Source organism: Pleurodeles waltl, chromosome 10, assembly GCF_031143425.1.
Source record: "Pleurodeles waltl isolate 20211129_DDA chromosome 10, aPleWal1.hap1.20221129, whole genome shotgun sequence".
Classification (NCBI taxonomy): domain Eukaryota; kingdom Metazoa; phylum Chordata; class Amphibia; order Caudata; family Salamandridae; genus Pleurodeles; species Pleurodeles waltl.
The window spans coordinates 417,286,170-417,302,688 of NC_090449.1; positions in this window are offsets into that span (position 1 = coordinate 417,286,170).

Sequence of the window (16,519 nt, forward strand, 5' to 3'; positions counted from 1 at the left end):
TTAAAAGGGGTTACATCCCTCGCTGTTGCTTTCTTTGCTTCTTATTGGTTTCTCTGCTTGCCACTTACTTTTACTCCATTTCTATTGGCTTCAGCATACTGTTTCCTGTCGTTTGTTGTTTCTTGTGTGCCTCTCATCACTGTCCTATCGACCAAGCACTGTTTCCATCCACTGTGAGGGACTTTTTTTTAAAAGATCGCGTTCAGGTTTCTTAATTCTACCTGCGCACCTGGGGTGCAGCACACTATAACTTCCAGAATTCCGCGGGGTATTATACCCCTCCAGAGAGGTCTACCCCTTCTGATAGTCCTAACAATGAAGCCTCTTTATTCCTAAAAAACACACTGAATCCTATACAGAAGAGGGGTTCTTTATTTCAGTTTGTGGCCGTGCAACCAAACGTCATTCTGCAGACAGAGGTAAAACACTATTTATGGCTGTGCGAGAGGAGGTTGAATCTCTCGTGCAAGCTCAGAGAAGAAATGTGGTAATTTAAATTAAATTGGTAAAATAACTTGGTAACAACATATTTCCTGCACTGGAGAGGCCAGGGATTGAATCCATAGACTTAGACATGCACTCTATCACTGAGCTACAATCCCTAGCTGAAAGCTTGTGTGCCATGTCTTCCACTGACTTTTGTTGCGAAAAAAGCCCTTGCAGCTATGTTTCAGTGTGTTGCTTACTTGGTAACATTCCCTCTCTTTTCAGGTGTTTTTCATCTGGCTAGACACTGCCGTGTGTGTGATGTTGTATCCTTTTCCGCATCACCATGTGGTGGAAGTGTAGCCTAGACGGAATAGTTGTAAAATAGGACACCTCCCGCTAGTTCACACCTCCACTGCAATATGTGGTGCCAGAAACTAAGACCATTTTACTGTTTAGCTCGAGGCTCTGCTTAATAGCGTACTTGGCCCCAGTATATTTGATTAAATATTAATCCTAGTCCCACTCGGCCTGAACATGCTGTTTCCTTATATATAAGCCCAAAGAGCTGCAGAACACGTGGTGCACAGGGGTACTGTCTGACACAGGGAGACAAGCCCTTACCTCCACCAAATTTGGACAGCTGGACCTTTGGGCAGCCAGGATCACTCTGGTCTACCACCTGTGTTCCAGGGATCACGCTTGTCGACAGGAGAGGAGTCCCAGAGTAGCGGTTGTCTTTGCAGAGAGGTGCCTGCTGAAGCAGGGAAGTGACTCCGTCACTACACAGGAGATTTCTTCGGTCCTTCTGGTGCGGAATGAAGACAGGCAGTGCTCAGAGCGTGCACAACCTGGAAACTGTTGCAGTTGCTGACTGGAGCTGAAGTTGCAGGGTCACAGTAGCCTTCCTGGATACTTTGTTGCAGTTACAGCGGTCCTGGAGCAGTATGCGGTTGATCCGATGGTCAGAAGCTGAAGCAGAGGATGCAGAGGAGCCCTGGTGGAGTCTTGCAAACCGAATCCGAGGAAACACCCACAGGAGAGACCCTAAATAGCCTTCAGAGGGGGATTGGTCACCTAACCAGGTATGGACCTATCAGGTGGGGTCTCTGACGTCACCTGCTGGCACTGGCCAATTAGATGCTCCCAGAGTATCCCAACACCTTGGGATCCAAGATGGCAAAACCCAGGGACACTCTGGAGGAGCTCAGGGCACCACTCCTGGGGTGGTGATGGAAAGGGGAGTGGTCACTCCCCTTTCCTTTGTCCAGTTTCATGCCAGAGCAGGGGCTGGGGGTCCCTGAACCGGTGTAGACTGGATTATGCAAGGAGGGCACTATCTGTGCCCTTCAAAGCACTTCTAGAGGCTCTGGGAGGAAACCCTTCCCATGCCTGTAACACCTATTTCCAAAGGGAGAGGGTGTAACACCCCTGTCCCAAAGGAAATGCATTGTTCTACCTTTCTGGGATTTGGCTGCCCAAGCCCCAGGAGGGCAGAAGCCTGTCTGTGAGGTGGCAGCAGCTGGGGCTGCAGTGAAAACATCAGAAGACTGGTATGGCAGTACTGGGGGGTCCATGGTGGAGCACACAGAGTGCATGGAATTGCCCCCCCAATACCAGAATCAGATTGGGGGTACAATGTCCGGTTCCTAGACACCTCACATGGCCATATTCTGAGTTACCACTGTGAAGCTACATATATGTATTGACCTATATGTAGTGCACACTTATAAGGGCATCCCTGCACTCATGAAGTCTGGGAAAATGAGCCTGGACGACATGGGGGCACCTCTGCTAGTGCAGGAGTGCCCTCGCACACAGGTACTATGCACCTAGCCTTCGGGGTCAGAAGATTAGATATATAGGTGACTTATAAGTGACCTGGTGCAGTGAAAATGGCCGTGAAATAGTGCTTAAGCTATTTCACTCAGGCTGCAATGGCAGTCCTGAAGATGTGTTTGTATGAGCTTCCTATGGGTGGCAAAAGAAATGCTGCAGCCCATAAGGATGTCCTGGAACCCCAATACCCTGGGTACCTAGGTACCATATACTAGGGATTTCTAATGAGGGTCTAGTAAAGACAATTTGGAGTGGAATACTGGGTTACCAGTATGTAAGTACAAATTTGGAATCAGAGAGAGCATAAGCACTGGAGATCTGGTCAGCAGGACTCCAGTGACACAGTCAAGCATTCTGACAAAACAGGCCACAAACTATGAGCACTGGGGCCATGACTAGCAGGATCCCAGTGAGGCAGTAGAAATACACTGACATACACTGACAAACAGGCCACAAATGGTAGTAGCTATGCTAGAAGAAAGTCACCTTCCTACAGTTGATCAAGTGAGATAGCAAATCCCACAATGTAACGTGCTGCTGATGCAGGTTGCAAGCAGGCTGATGCATTCCGATGGGATGGGCTGGCGAGGCAAATGTAGTATGCGGTAACCGATCCCTGGCATCACTGATGTGGATAAAGTGTACAACCCTTTTTCTGGTAGCATTATGTGTTTAGGAGGAGGAGCAGTTATACATATCTATCTCAATTTAACTAGTTTTATATTATTTATACTTCTATATGGCCCATCTGTCATTAAAAAGTCCTCACAGCGCTTCATGTCTCTTTGTTTAAATTGTATGTGGTAATTACTTCATCTGCCAATTATACTGTTGCTTAGACTGCCTTTTTTCAATATTTCATTTTGCCTCTTTAAAGTGATATTTAATGCAGGCTTTTGGAAACATACTGCAGGAATTATATTTCAATAGGAAAACAGGGGATTGTAAACATCTAAACAAATTCTCTCACACATTCTCTCTCTCCTTTATCACTCTTTCTGATGGTATGGTGGCAGCCAAGTGCAGTACCCTTACACCTCTGTGTGCCTCTGTTTTGGGTGCTCAGCGATGGCGGCAGCCCCAGAGCTACTTCCTCTGCGAAACCTTACTTTACACAAAGGCTGTATCTGGAGAACAACCTATGGAGGATAGTTGAAAGAAGAACCTGCCAAACTGGTTCAGCAGTCTGAAACAGTGACCCACATCCCTCCACTGGAAGGTTTGTATAAAAGTGGGAACAAAACCACCCCACTTTGATCCAGTTCCAGGTTCTTTGTAGTGAAGGAAGTCAAGTGGTCTGCACAGTAATCAAAAGACTGCTATGCAACCAATTCTGGTATCTGCCTGATAACCAGTCTCCCACAGGTGTTAGGACATCACCTGAAGTCTGGAGTTTCTGCTGCAGCAACTGTGAGCCTGCAGAGATGTGCCTAGGAGCCTGTCTGCCTGCTGAGAGAAGGAAAGAGCCTGCCTTGCCCTGCAGGAGGAAAGAATATCCGGGAAAGGGGTAAGCCCAGCACAACTCAAGTAGCTCTGGGAGCCCTGGACACGGCGGACACCTTCAAGTGATCCATGAGGACCCTGGTGCCTGTGGGCCCCCAGACTCTCAAACCAGTTATTGGTGTGATTACAGAAGACCCAGATGGGTCTGTGATTGTGTGACTACTGAAGGACCAATCAGGGATACAGCTGCTGATTTACAGATGGCCCAGTCAGGCTACGTCTGTACAAAATTACTATTATAAATAATAATAATAATAATAATAATAATAGTAAGTCTCTAACTTATTTTGGTGCGAGGAAAAATAAGTATATATTAATGAGAATATATAATAAGAGGTATAATGTGGGAACTATGGGCCAGATGTAGTAAAGAAGCATTTTGCGAGTTGCAAATAGCGAGTCTTAGCGACTCGCTATTTGCAACTTGCAAAATGTCATGCAGAACGGTGTCTCAGACACCGTCTGCGAGTCGGTATGGGGTCGCAATGACCCACCTCATTAATATTAATGAGGTGGGTCGCAAATTGCGGCCCCATACCGACTATGGGCACTCGCAAACATGGAGGCCTGCTGTAGTCAGCAGACCTCCGTGTTCGTGACTGCTTTAAATAAAGCAGTTTTTTTTTTTTTAAGTGTAGCCCGTTTTCCTTAAAGGAAAACGAGCTGCACTTAAAAAAAAAAACGAAACCTTTAGTTTCGGTATTTTTTCAGGGCAGGGAGTGGTCCCTTGGACCACTCCCTGCCCTGAAAAAATGTTTTTGGGTCCAGTCACAAACTGGAAGGGGTCCCATGGGGACCCCTTCCAATTTGCGAGTGGGTTACCATCCACTTGAAGTGGATGGTAACTGCAACACCATTTGCGACCGCATATGCGGTCGCAAATGGTATTGCATACCACTAGGAATCGCAAATAGGAAGGGAACACCCCTTCCTATTTGTGATTCTGAAATGCATTTTGCGAGTCGGTCCGACTCGCAGAATGCATTTCTGCATAGGAAAATGCGATTTTCAACTCGCAAACGGCAGTTTTTGCCGTTTGCGAGTTGCAAATCCTTTCCTACATCTGGCCCTATGTTTTTTCACAGTGCACACTCTTGCACTTTCAATACCCAACAACAGAACATTTGATTCAGATAAGGTACATATCCTAAATCTTTAAAGGAACTGGTAAATGAAACACAGATTTTCCTTGCTCTATCAATTAAAGAAAGTTAAAATAATGGAGGCGAATGTTATGCCTATCCAATTTAGCCACTTTATTCTGTGCAGCCACATAAAACAAAGAACTTTAGTTTCCATAAACACAATGAGAGCTGGCACAGTTTGAAGGAAATAATGAAATCTACTATAATCCTTATCAGAGTTTTTGAGATTACTCTCATCATCTTTTCATGATGCAAAAGCGAATTAAAGTCCACGAAGGGAAAGCAAAAGAACAATTAACAATAGAAAACCCAACAGGAGCAAAAGGACGTCATCCCGTTCAGTCCAAAATGACTCTCCAGTCTCAGCAAGGACACCATGCCTATTCAATTGGATTCCGTCATCACTTGTGGACGCCCCAGTACGTGCCCGATGTCCTGGGACAGCCAGGTTGTCTTTGATTAGGTACATTGTGATCAGTGTGCCTGAGAAAGCCTCATTTTTTTGGATGTAAACTTACAATTCCTTATTACAGCAAGGAAAATAACAACAACAGTGATCACGTGGTGTATTATGATGGCACATTCGAAATAGAAGAAAGCAAGTAACTAGCTTATGTTACCGTAGGCTTGATTTCTAGTACATTAAACATTGCAGTTCAAAAATGGATTCCACTCTTATCATGCTAGTAACATGTAGCTGGTAGTTGATCGTTTAGACCTAAACTGCTTATATCTCATGCCTTCCTCAGGACATATTTATAATCCGTCATGAGTGTGTTTGCATGCTTTACACATTTCTGGGCACAAATGGAAAATAAGTATGTAGAAAGAAATGCTTGGGAATTATGCACAGTGTCTCCTGTATCTCCTGTACCATTTTGTTAGACTTCACCTGCACACCATTTGCACTGTGCTTGTGAAATCTATTGTATTTAATATAAATCTTAAAAGGGGTTACATCCCTCGCTGTTGCTTTCTTTGCTTCTTATTGGTTTCTCTGCTTGCCACTTACTTTTACTCCATTTCTATTGGCTTCAGCATACTGTTTCCTGTCGTTTGTTGTTTCTTGTGTGCCTCTCATCACTGTCCTATCGACCAAGCACTGTTTCCATCCACTGTGAGGGACTTTTTTTTAAAAGATCGCGTTCAGGTTTCTTAATTCTACCTGCGCACCTGGGGTGCAGCACACTATAACTTCCAGAATTCCGCGGGGTATTATACCCCTCCAGAGAGGTCTACCCCTTCTGATAGTCCTAACAATGAAGCCTCTTTATTCCTAAAAAACACACTGAATCCTATACAGAAGAGGGGTTCTTTATTTCAGTTTGTGGCCGTGCAACCAAACGTCATTCTGCAGACAGAGGTAAAACACTATTTATGGCTGTGCGAGAGGAGGTTGAATCTCTCGTGCAAGCTCAGAGAAGAAATGTGGTAATTTAAATTAAATTGGTAAAATAACTTGGTAACAACATATTTCCTGCACTGGAGAGGCCAGGGATTGAATCCATAGACTTAGACATGCACTCTATCACTGAGCTACAATCCCTAGCTGAAAGCTTGTGTGCCATGTCTTCCACTGACTTTTGTTGCGAAAAAAGCCCTTGCAGCTATGTTTCAGTGTGTTGCTTACTTGGTAACATTCCCTCTCTTTTCAGGTGTTTTTCATCTGGCTAGACACTGCCGTGTGTGTGATGTTGTATCCTTTTCCGCATCACCATGTGGTGGAAGTGTAGCCTAGACGGAATAGTTGTAAAATAGGACACCTCCCGCTAGTTCACACCTCCACTGCAATATGTGGTGCCAGAAACTAAGACCATTTTACTGTTTAGCTCGAGGCTCTGCTTAATAGCGTACTTGGCCCCAGTATATTTGATTAAATATTAATCCTAGTCCCACTCGGCCTGAACATGCTGTTTCCTTATATATAAGCCCAAAGAGCTGCAGAACACGTGGTGCACAGGGGTACTGTCTGACACAGGGAGACAAGCCCTTACCTCCACCAAATTTGGACAGCTGGACCTTTGGGCAGCCAGGATCACTCTGGTCTACCACCTGTGTTCCAGGGATCACGCTTGTCGACAGGAGAGGAGTCCCAGAGTAGCGGTTGTCTTTGCAGAGAGGTGCCTGCTGAAGCAGGGAAGTGACTCCGTCACTACACAGGAGATTTCTTCGGTCCTTCTGGTGCGGAATGAAGACAGGCAGTGCTCAGAGCGTGCACAACCTGGAAACTGTTGCAGTTGCTGACTGGAGCTGAAGTTGCAGGGTCACAGTAGCCTTCCTGGATACTTTGTTGCAGTTACAGCGGTCCTGGAGCAGTATGCGGTTGATCCGATGGTCAGAAGCTGAAGCAGAGGATGCAGAGGAGCCCTGGTGGAGTCTTGCAAACCGAATCCGAGGAAACACCCACAGGAGAGACCCTAAATAGCCTTCAGAGGGGGATTGGTCACCTAACCAGGTATGGACCTATCAGGTGGGGTCTCTGACGTCACCTGCTGGCACTGGCCAATTAGATGCTCCCAGAGTATCCCAACACCTTGGGATCCAAGATGGCAAAACCCAGGGACACTCTGGAGGAGCTCAGGGCACCACTCCTGGGGTGGTGATGGAAAGGGGAGTGGTCACTCCCCTTTCCTTTGTCCAGTTTCATGCCAGAGCAGGGGCTGGGGGCCCCTGAACCGGTGTAGACTGGATTATGCAAGGAGGGCACTATCTGTGCCCTTCAAAGCACTTCTAGAGGCTCTGGGAGGAAACCCTTCCCATGCCTGTAACACCTATTTCCAAAGGGAGAGGGTGTAACACCCCTGTCCCAAAGGAAATGCATTGTTCTACCTTTCTGGGATTTGGCTGCCCAAGCCCCAGGAGGGCAGAAGCCTGTCTGTGAGGTGGCAGCAGCTGGGGCTGCAGTGAAAACATCAGAAGACTGGTATGGCAGTACTGGGGGGTCCATGGTGGAGCACACAGAGTGCATGGAATTGCCCCCCCAATACCAGAATCAGATTGGGGGTACAATGTCCGGTTCCTAGACACCTCACATGGCCATATTCTGAGTTACCACTGTGAAGCTACATATATGTATTGACCTATATGTAGTGCACACTTATAAGGGCATCCCTGCACTCATGAAGTCTGGGAAAATGAGCCTGGACGACATGGGGGCACCTCTGCTAGTGCAGGAGTGCCCTCGCACACAGGTACTATGCACCTAGCCTTCGGGGTCAGAAGATTAGATATATAGGTGACTTATAAGTGACCTGGTGCAGTGAAAATGGCCGTGAAATAGTGCTTAAGCTATTTCACTCAGGCTGCAATGGCAGTCCTGAAGATGTGTTTGTATGAGCTTCCTATGGGTGGCAAAAGAAATGCTGCAGCCCATAAGGATGTCCTGGAACCCCAATACCCTGGGTACCTAGGTACCATATACTAGGGATTTCTAATGAGGGTCTAGTAAAGACAATTTGGAGTGGAATACTGGGTTACCAGTATGTAAGTACAAATTTGGAATCAGAGAGAGCATAAGCACTGGAGATCTGGTCAGCAGGACTCCAGTGACACAGTCAAGCATTCTGACAAAACAGGCCACAAACTATGAGCACTGGGGCCATGACTAGCAGGATCCCAGTGAGGCAGTAGAAATACACTGACATACACTGACAAACAGGCCACAAATGGTAGTAGCTATGCTAGAAGAAAGTCACCTTCCTACAGTTGATCAAGTGAGATAGCAAATCCCACAATGTAACGTGCTGCTGATGCAGGTTGCAAGCAGGCTGATGCATTCCGATGGGATGGGCTGGCGAGGCAAATGTAGTATGCGGTAACCGATCCCTGGCATCACTGATGTGGATAAAGTGTACAACCCTTTTTCTGGTAGCATTATGTGTTTAGGAGGAGGAGCAGTTATACATATCTATCTCAATTTAACTAGTTTTATATTATTTATACTTCTATATGGCCCATCTGTCATTAAAAAGTCCTCACAGCGCTTCATGTCTCTTTGTTTAAATTGTATGTGGTAATTACTTCATCTGCCAATTATACTGTTGCTTAGACTGCCTTTTTTCAATATTTCATTTTGCCTCTTTAAAGTGATATTTAATGCAGGCTTTTGGAAACATACTGCAGGAATTATATTTCAATAGGAAAACAGGGGATTGTAAACATCTAAACAAATTCTCTCACACATTCTCTCTCTCCTTTATCACTCTTTCTGATGGTATGGTGGCAGCCAAGTGCAGTACCCTTACACCTCTGTGTGCCTCTGTTTTGGGTGCTCAGCGATGGCGGCAGCCCCAGAGCTACTTCCTCTGCGAAACCTTACTTTACACAAAGGCTGTATCTGGAGAACAACCTATGGAGGATAGTTGAAAGAAGAACCTGCCAAACTGGTTCAGCAGTCTGAAACAGTGACCCACATCCCTCCACTGGAAGGTTTGTATAAAAGTGGGAACAAAACCACCCCACTTTGATCCAGTTCCAGGTTCTTTGTAGTGAAGGAAGTCAAGTGGTCTGCACAGTAATCAAAAGACTGCTATGCAACCAATTCTGGTATCTGCCTGATAACCAGTCTCCCACAGGTGTTAGGACATCACCTGAAGTCTGGAGTTTCTGCTGCAGCAACTGTGAGCCTGCAGAGATGTGCCTAGGAGCCTGTCTGCCTGCTGAGAGAAGGAAAGAGCCTGCCTTGCCCTGCAGGAGGAAAGAATATCCGGGAAAGGGGTAAGCCCAGCACAACTCAAGTAGCTCTGGGAGCCCTGGACACGGCGGACACCTTCAAGTGATCCATGAGGACCCTGGTGCCTGTGGGCCCCCAGACTCTCAAACCAGTTATTGGTGTGATTACAGAAGACCCAGATGGGTCTGTGATTGTGTGACTACTGAAGGACCAATCAGGGATACAGCTGCTGATTTACAGATGGCCCAGTCAGGCTACGTCTGTACAAAATTACTATTATAAATAATAATAATAATAATAATAGTAAGTCTCTAACTTATTTTGGTGCGAGGAAAAATAAGTATATATTAATGAGAATATATAATAAGAGGTATAATGTGGGAACTATGGGCCAGATGTAGTAAAGAAGCATTTTGCGAGTTGCAAATAGCGAGTCTTAGCGACTCGCTATTTGCAACTTGCAAAATGTCATGCAGAACGGTGTCTCAGACACCGTCTGCGAGTCGGTATGGGGTCGCAATGACCCACCTCATTAATATTAATGAGGTGGGTCGCAAATTGCGGCCCCATACCGACTATGGGCACTCGCAAACATGGAGGCCTGCTGTAGTCAGCAGACCTCCGTGTTCGTGACTGCTTTAAATAAAGCAGTTTTTTTTTTTTTTAAGTGTAGCCCGTTTTCCTTAAAGGAAAACGAGCTGCACTTAAAAAAAAAAACGAAACCTTTAGTTTCGGTATTTTTTCAGGGCAGGGAGTGGTCCCTTGGACCACTCCCTGCCCTGAAAAAATGTTTTTGGGTCCAGTCACAAACTGGAAGGGGTCCCATGGGGACCCCTTCCAATTTGCGAGTGGGTTACCATCCACTTGAAGTGGATGGTAACTGCAACACCATTTGCGACCGCATATGCGGTCGCAAATGGTATTGCATACCACTAGGAATCGCAAATAGGAAGGGAACACCCCTTCCTATTTGTGATTCTGAAATGCATTTTGCGAGTCGGTCCGACTCGCAGAATGCATTTCTGCATAGGAAAATGCGATTTTCAACTCGCAAACGGCAGTTTTTGCCGTTTGCGAGTTGCAAATCCTTTCCTACATCTGGCCCTATGTTTTTTCACAGTGCACACTCTTGCACTTTCAATACCCAACAACAGAACATTTGATTCAGATAAGGTACATATCCTAAATCTTTAAAGGAACTGGTAAATGAAACACAGATTTTCCTTGCTCTATCAATGAAAGAAAGTTAAAATAATCGAGGCGAATGTTATGCCTATCCAATTTAGCCACTTTATTCTGTGCAGCCACATAAAACAAAGAACTTTAGTTTCCATAAACACAATGAGAGCTGGCACAGTTTGAAGGAAATAATGAAATCTACTATAATCCTTATCAGAGTTTTTGAGATTACTCTCATCATCTTTTCATGATGCAAAAGCGAATTAAAGTCCACGAAGGGAAAGCAAAAGAACAATTAACAATAGAAAACCCAACAGGAGCAAAAGGACGTCATCCCGTTCAGTCCAAAATGACTCTCCAGTCTCAGCAAGGACACCATGCCTATTCAATTGGATTCCGTCATCACTTGTGGACGCCCCAGTACGTGCCCGATGTCCTGGGACAGCCAGGTTGTCTTTGATTAGGTACATTGTGATCAGTGTGCCTGAGAAAGCCTCAGTTTTTCGATGTAAACTTACAATTCCTTATTACAGCAAGGAAAATAACAACAACAGTGATCACGTGGTGTATTATGATGGCACATTCGAAATAGAAGAAAGCAAGTAACTAGCTTATGTTACCGTAGGCTTGATTTCTAGTACATTAAACATTGCAGTTCAAAAATGGATTCCACTCTTATCATGCTAGTAACATGTAGCTGGTAGTTGATCGTTTAGACCTAAACTGCTTATATCTCATGCCTTCCTCAGGACATATTTATAATCCGTCATGAGTGTGTTTGCATGCTTTACACATTTCTGGGCACAAATGGAAAATAAGTATGTAGAAAGAAATGCTTGGGAATTATGCACAGTGTCTCCTGTATCTCCTGTACCATTTTGTTAGACTTCACCTGCACACCATTTGCACTGTGCTTGTGAAATCTATTGTATTTAATATAAATCTTAAAAGGGGTTACATCCCTCGCTGTTGCTTTCTTTGCTTCTTATTGGTTTCTCTGCTTGCCACTTACTTTTACTCCATTTCTATTGGCTTCAGCATACTGTTTCCTGTCGTTTGTTGTTTCTTGTGTGCCTCTCATCACTGTCCTATCGACCAAGCACTGTTTCCATCCACTGTGAGGGACTTTTTTTTAAAAGATCGCGTTCAGGTTTCTTAATTCTACCTGCGCACCTGGGGTGCAGCACACTATAACTTCCAGAATTCCGCGGGGTATTATACCCCTCCAGAGAGGTCTACCCCTTCTGATAGTCCTAACAATGAAGCCTCTTTATTCCTAAAAAACACACTGAATCCTATACAGAAGAGGGGTTCTTTATTTCAGTTTGTGGCCGTGCAACCAAACGTCATTCTGCAGACAGAGGTAAAACACTATTTATGGCTGTGCGAGAGGAGGTTGAATCTCTCGTGCAAGCTCAGAGAAGAAATGTGGTAATTTAAATTAAATTGGTAAAATAACTTGGTAACAACATATTTCCTGCACTGGAGAGGCCAGGGATTGAATCCATAGACTTAGACATGCACTCTATCACTGAGCTACAATCCCTAGCTGAAAGCTTGTGTGCCATGTCTTCCACTGACTTTTGTTGCGAAAAAAGCCCTTGCAGCTATGTTTCAGTGTGTTGCTTACTTGGTAACATTCCCTCTCTTTTCAGGTGTTTTTCATCTGGCTAGACACTGCCGTGTGTGTGATGTTGTATCCTTTTCCGCATCACCATGTGGTGGAAGTGTAGCCTAGACGGAATAGTTGTAAAATAGGACACCTCCCGCTAGTTCACACCTCCACTGCAATATGTGGTGCAAGAAACTAAGACCATTTTACTGTTTAGCTCGAGGCTCTGCTTAATAGCGTACTTGGCCCCAGTATATTTTATTAAAAAAGGAAGGTGCATTGTCTGCACAAAGAAAGATGTACGTGGGAAAGAAATAAAACGTTAAAAAGGAACAGAGATGCCAGGAGTTCAACCAAGAGCCTCAAACACGCAAAGCATGAGCTCTACCACTGAGCTACATCCCCACATTCTGATTTGCCCTTTTAGAATACATCAGCCATGCCATTCAAATCACGTCAAACAGCGCTATGTGGAAAAACGTGACATTATAGTAGCTGCAGGTCTATGCCTTATGTTTGACTATGCTACTGCTTCCTGCCTACAGAGAATTGATTGCAGACATACTTTCTCATGATATGTAAACCTGTTCTTGCCACTTTCTGTTTTTGTGGCCATGCCTCATGGTTTATTTGTACTCGGACTCATTATCTTACACAAACTATTTGAATTAGAACATGACCCTGGTAGATGTGATACTTGCCCTTCTGTATTGGACAGCCTCTGACTTAATTCCTGATTCTTTTATTTTTTTGTGGCTCTCTGGAAGAGAAAAAACGGGGTTTTAGCTTTGGTAACGTATTTTTTGTCACAGGTCCACAATTGACCTTAGGACAAACAAAATGAAACAGACAATGATATTAGAAGTAATTATAAGGCACTTTTCCCTGGGCCCAACATAGAAATACAGACATAAAGAACTTAGGGAAATCAAATGCAATTTATCCACAGCACAATCTGACAAGACCTGCTAAATAATCCTGCAGTGGAATACATAACAATTCACCTTACTCTGTGTTCGGCTTTCCCTCTCAATCATTCAATCAACTCGGATTTAAAGAGCACGGCTAATCACCCGAGAGTAATGGTCTGCCCAACAAAATGATAACACAAGTGTACAATTATTTTATTTTGCTGAATTCAGCCCACTGTTTGAGGGTTTTAGAAGCATAAGAACACTTCTCAACATTCATTCATTCATGCACCACTCACCCAGCACTCATACACTGCTCTCACACCTCTTCACTTCTTATTAACCCCAGGCAAAACCTAATGCATTTACCAATACTTGTTTAATAAATGCTGATCCTTAAAACGGATGACATTGCTGATGTCTTCTGTTTGCAGGAGTGAATGAAAGAAACATTATTTAATAATCCAAGGTAATTTGAATGCATCAGAGAGCAGTCATCATTTATTCTGCCACATTCTTCGTTGTGGACATTCTAGATCGTCTGTTTCCAAGCCCCTTCATTTAAGTGTATATGACTCGTTATGCAAAGTGTCTGAGAAACGTGAAATGCTATAGTTAAAATCTTAAAGCTTTATATATTAAAATAATTATTAATTGAATTTCATGGTTTGTGAAGCCATCCCATTTCATTCATGTATATATTTAAAACGTTTGTATATAATGTAGTGATTTTGCGTCCAAGGTTTCAGCCAAAAGCCACTATTATTGCTACTATTACTTTTTTATTGAAACAGCAGGATTACACTGCAGATGAGAGGTTAATAGCTGCAAAAGAGTGAATTAGTAATCAGTGCTAGAAACCACTGCATTTAAGTCTGTACATGGTCTTCTGTTTTAGTAAGCAACTATAGTTTCCTCAGTCTAAAATACAGGTGCCCAACACCCAGGGCGACTGTGTTACAAGGAAGGTGCTGAAAAACTTCTTCCACCACTATGGACAGAATCCAAAAACACTGACATCTTTGGTCCCAGCGCTTCCTGACCTTGTTTTACCATCTGTAGCAGGAACTGCAGGGGAACCATTGATGTCCGCTGACGTCCCAGTGCAGCATTTTCATCAACATTGGTTCCTAAAAGCAGAGATCCCCACTCTTAAAACCAGCACTTTCTTTTATATTTACAATATGGCCGTGACACTCAGGCCACATTTGTTTTTCTCTTTAGCTCTGACCCCTGAGAATCTCCAGCATCTGGGCATGCTCCAAGGATGACATCAAACAGAATAGTCCTGGGTGTCGTAGCATTTTCAAAGGTGGTGAGCGGTGAAATTATGAGCCTCTTGTTCTAGCTCTGCTAATTTTAGTCAGTCACAATTTTACGTCCTAAACAGATCTTTGCTTTAAGAATTATTGAACATACAAACTGAGGGGCAGATTTAAGGAAAAGTCATACAGTGCAACGCAGCAAGTCACCTTGCTGTGCTGCATTGCGTGACAGAGAAAGGGCAGTATTAGAAATTGAGCCTCTAGTTGGCAGAAGACTGCACTTTGTACAAGTAGGGACCACAATCCTAGTCAGGGTAAATTAGATTCACACCCTAGATTAACCTGTGCTCACACCCTGATAGCTTGGCACACAGCAGTGAGGCTTAACGTAAGAGGCAATGTGTAAAGTATTTGCGCAACACTGAATTACAGTAACACAGTGAGAGACACCACAAAAAGACTCCACACCAGATAAGAAAAACAGAGTATATTTATCTGACTGAAACAAGACCAAAACAGCAAAAATACAAATAGTAGAAGTAGTGATATGAATTTGTAACGATTTGGGTGATAATAGCACAGAAGGCGCAAAGCAGCAACGGAGGTTAACTGGTCACGCTGAATAGGGACAAAATCTCAAGTTCAAGCCGACCGAGATAGAGTGCAGGTGGGCTTCAGAAACCCACTTGGGCCCGCTGATCACAGTATCTTAAATCTAGGTACGTGGTCTGCGAGGCGTTGCTTTGCAAGAGTTTGGGTTACTTCGCTGTGGTTCCGGTGACAATCAGAGAAGGCAGAGACCCCTAGGTCCACTTCCAAGGGTCCAGGACTTTGGTGGCACCACTTGGCAGGGTAGACTCACAGATGGCAGAGTCCAGATGCTGTAGCAGGTGAGTTACGTCAGTCTTTAATGTCCCTGAGACTGCAGAAGAACAGGGGGCAAGCCAGCAAACCTTTGGACCTAGAGAGCAAGTCCAGTCCCTCTCATGGCAGGACAGAAGCAGCAAGCGGCAGGCCAACACAGCAGAGCAAATAGCAAAGTGGCAGTCCCTCCTACAGCAGCAGCAACAGTAGGCCAACACAGCAATGCAGTTGCAGAGTGACAGTCCCTCCTGGCAGCACAGCAGTCCTTCTTCCTGGCACAGTGTCCTTGGTTCCAGTATAATCTGATCTGGTGGATTTGGGGTCCAATATTTATACTTTGGTGCCCTAGAAGGAGGAAGATGCTTCCAGAGGCAGTTCTTTGAAATGTACAGGTGCCCTGCTTCCCCTATCCTGGCTCCAAGATGGCTGGAGTGACAATACAGTGTCCTTAAGCCCTATTGGGGTAGACGGAGAAGTCTATTCAGGTGTAAGAGAAGCAGTGCTAAGCTTCGCTCCCCCATCAATTCAGTGGCCCATTAAGGCCCATCTAATTTCTCATTGTGTGTGCCTATCTAGAGGGAATGCATAGAGCCCAGCTGTCACCCAACCCAGATGCATATTCAGAGGCAGGCAGAGGCACAGAATATTTAGAGTAAGGAAATGCCAACTTCTAAAAGTGGCATTTTCAGACTTTGAATTTGAAATCCGACTTCACCATAAGTTGTGATTTTAAATCCCAATGTTATCCTATAGGAGAGATAGGCCTCGCAATAGTGAAAAACAACTTTAGCAGTTTTTCATGACCTGTACATGTTAAACTTAAAGGTGCATGTCAGATTTTTTAAATACACTGCACCCTGCCCTTGGGGCTAACTATGGCCTACCTTAGAGGTGACCTGCATGTAATAAACATTTGCAATGCAATAGGTCTCGCATTTGGGAGAGTCAGAGCTATTGATGTTGTAAATGACAATGGGCCTCATTACAACATTGGCGGGCGGCAAGCGCCGCCCGCCAAGTTGCAACCGCTGGGCGGCCGCCAATGCGGCCACACTACTGCGGTGCCCATTTTGACATCCCCGCTGGGCCGGCGGGCGGAAACC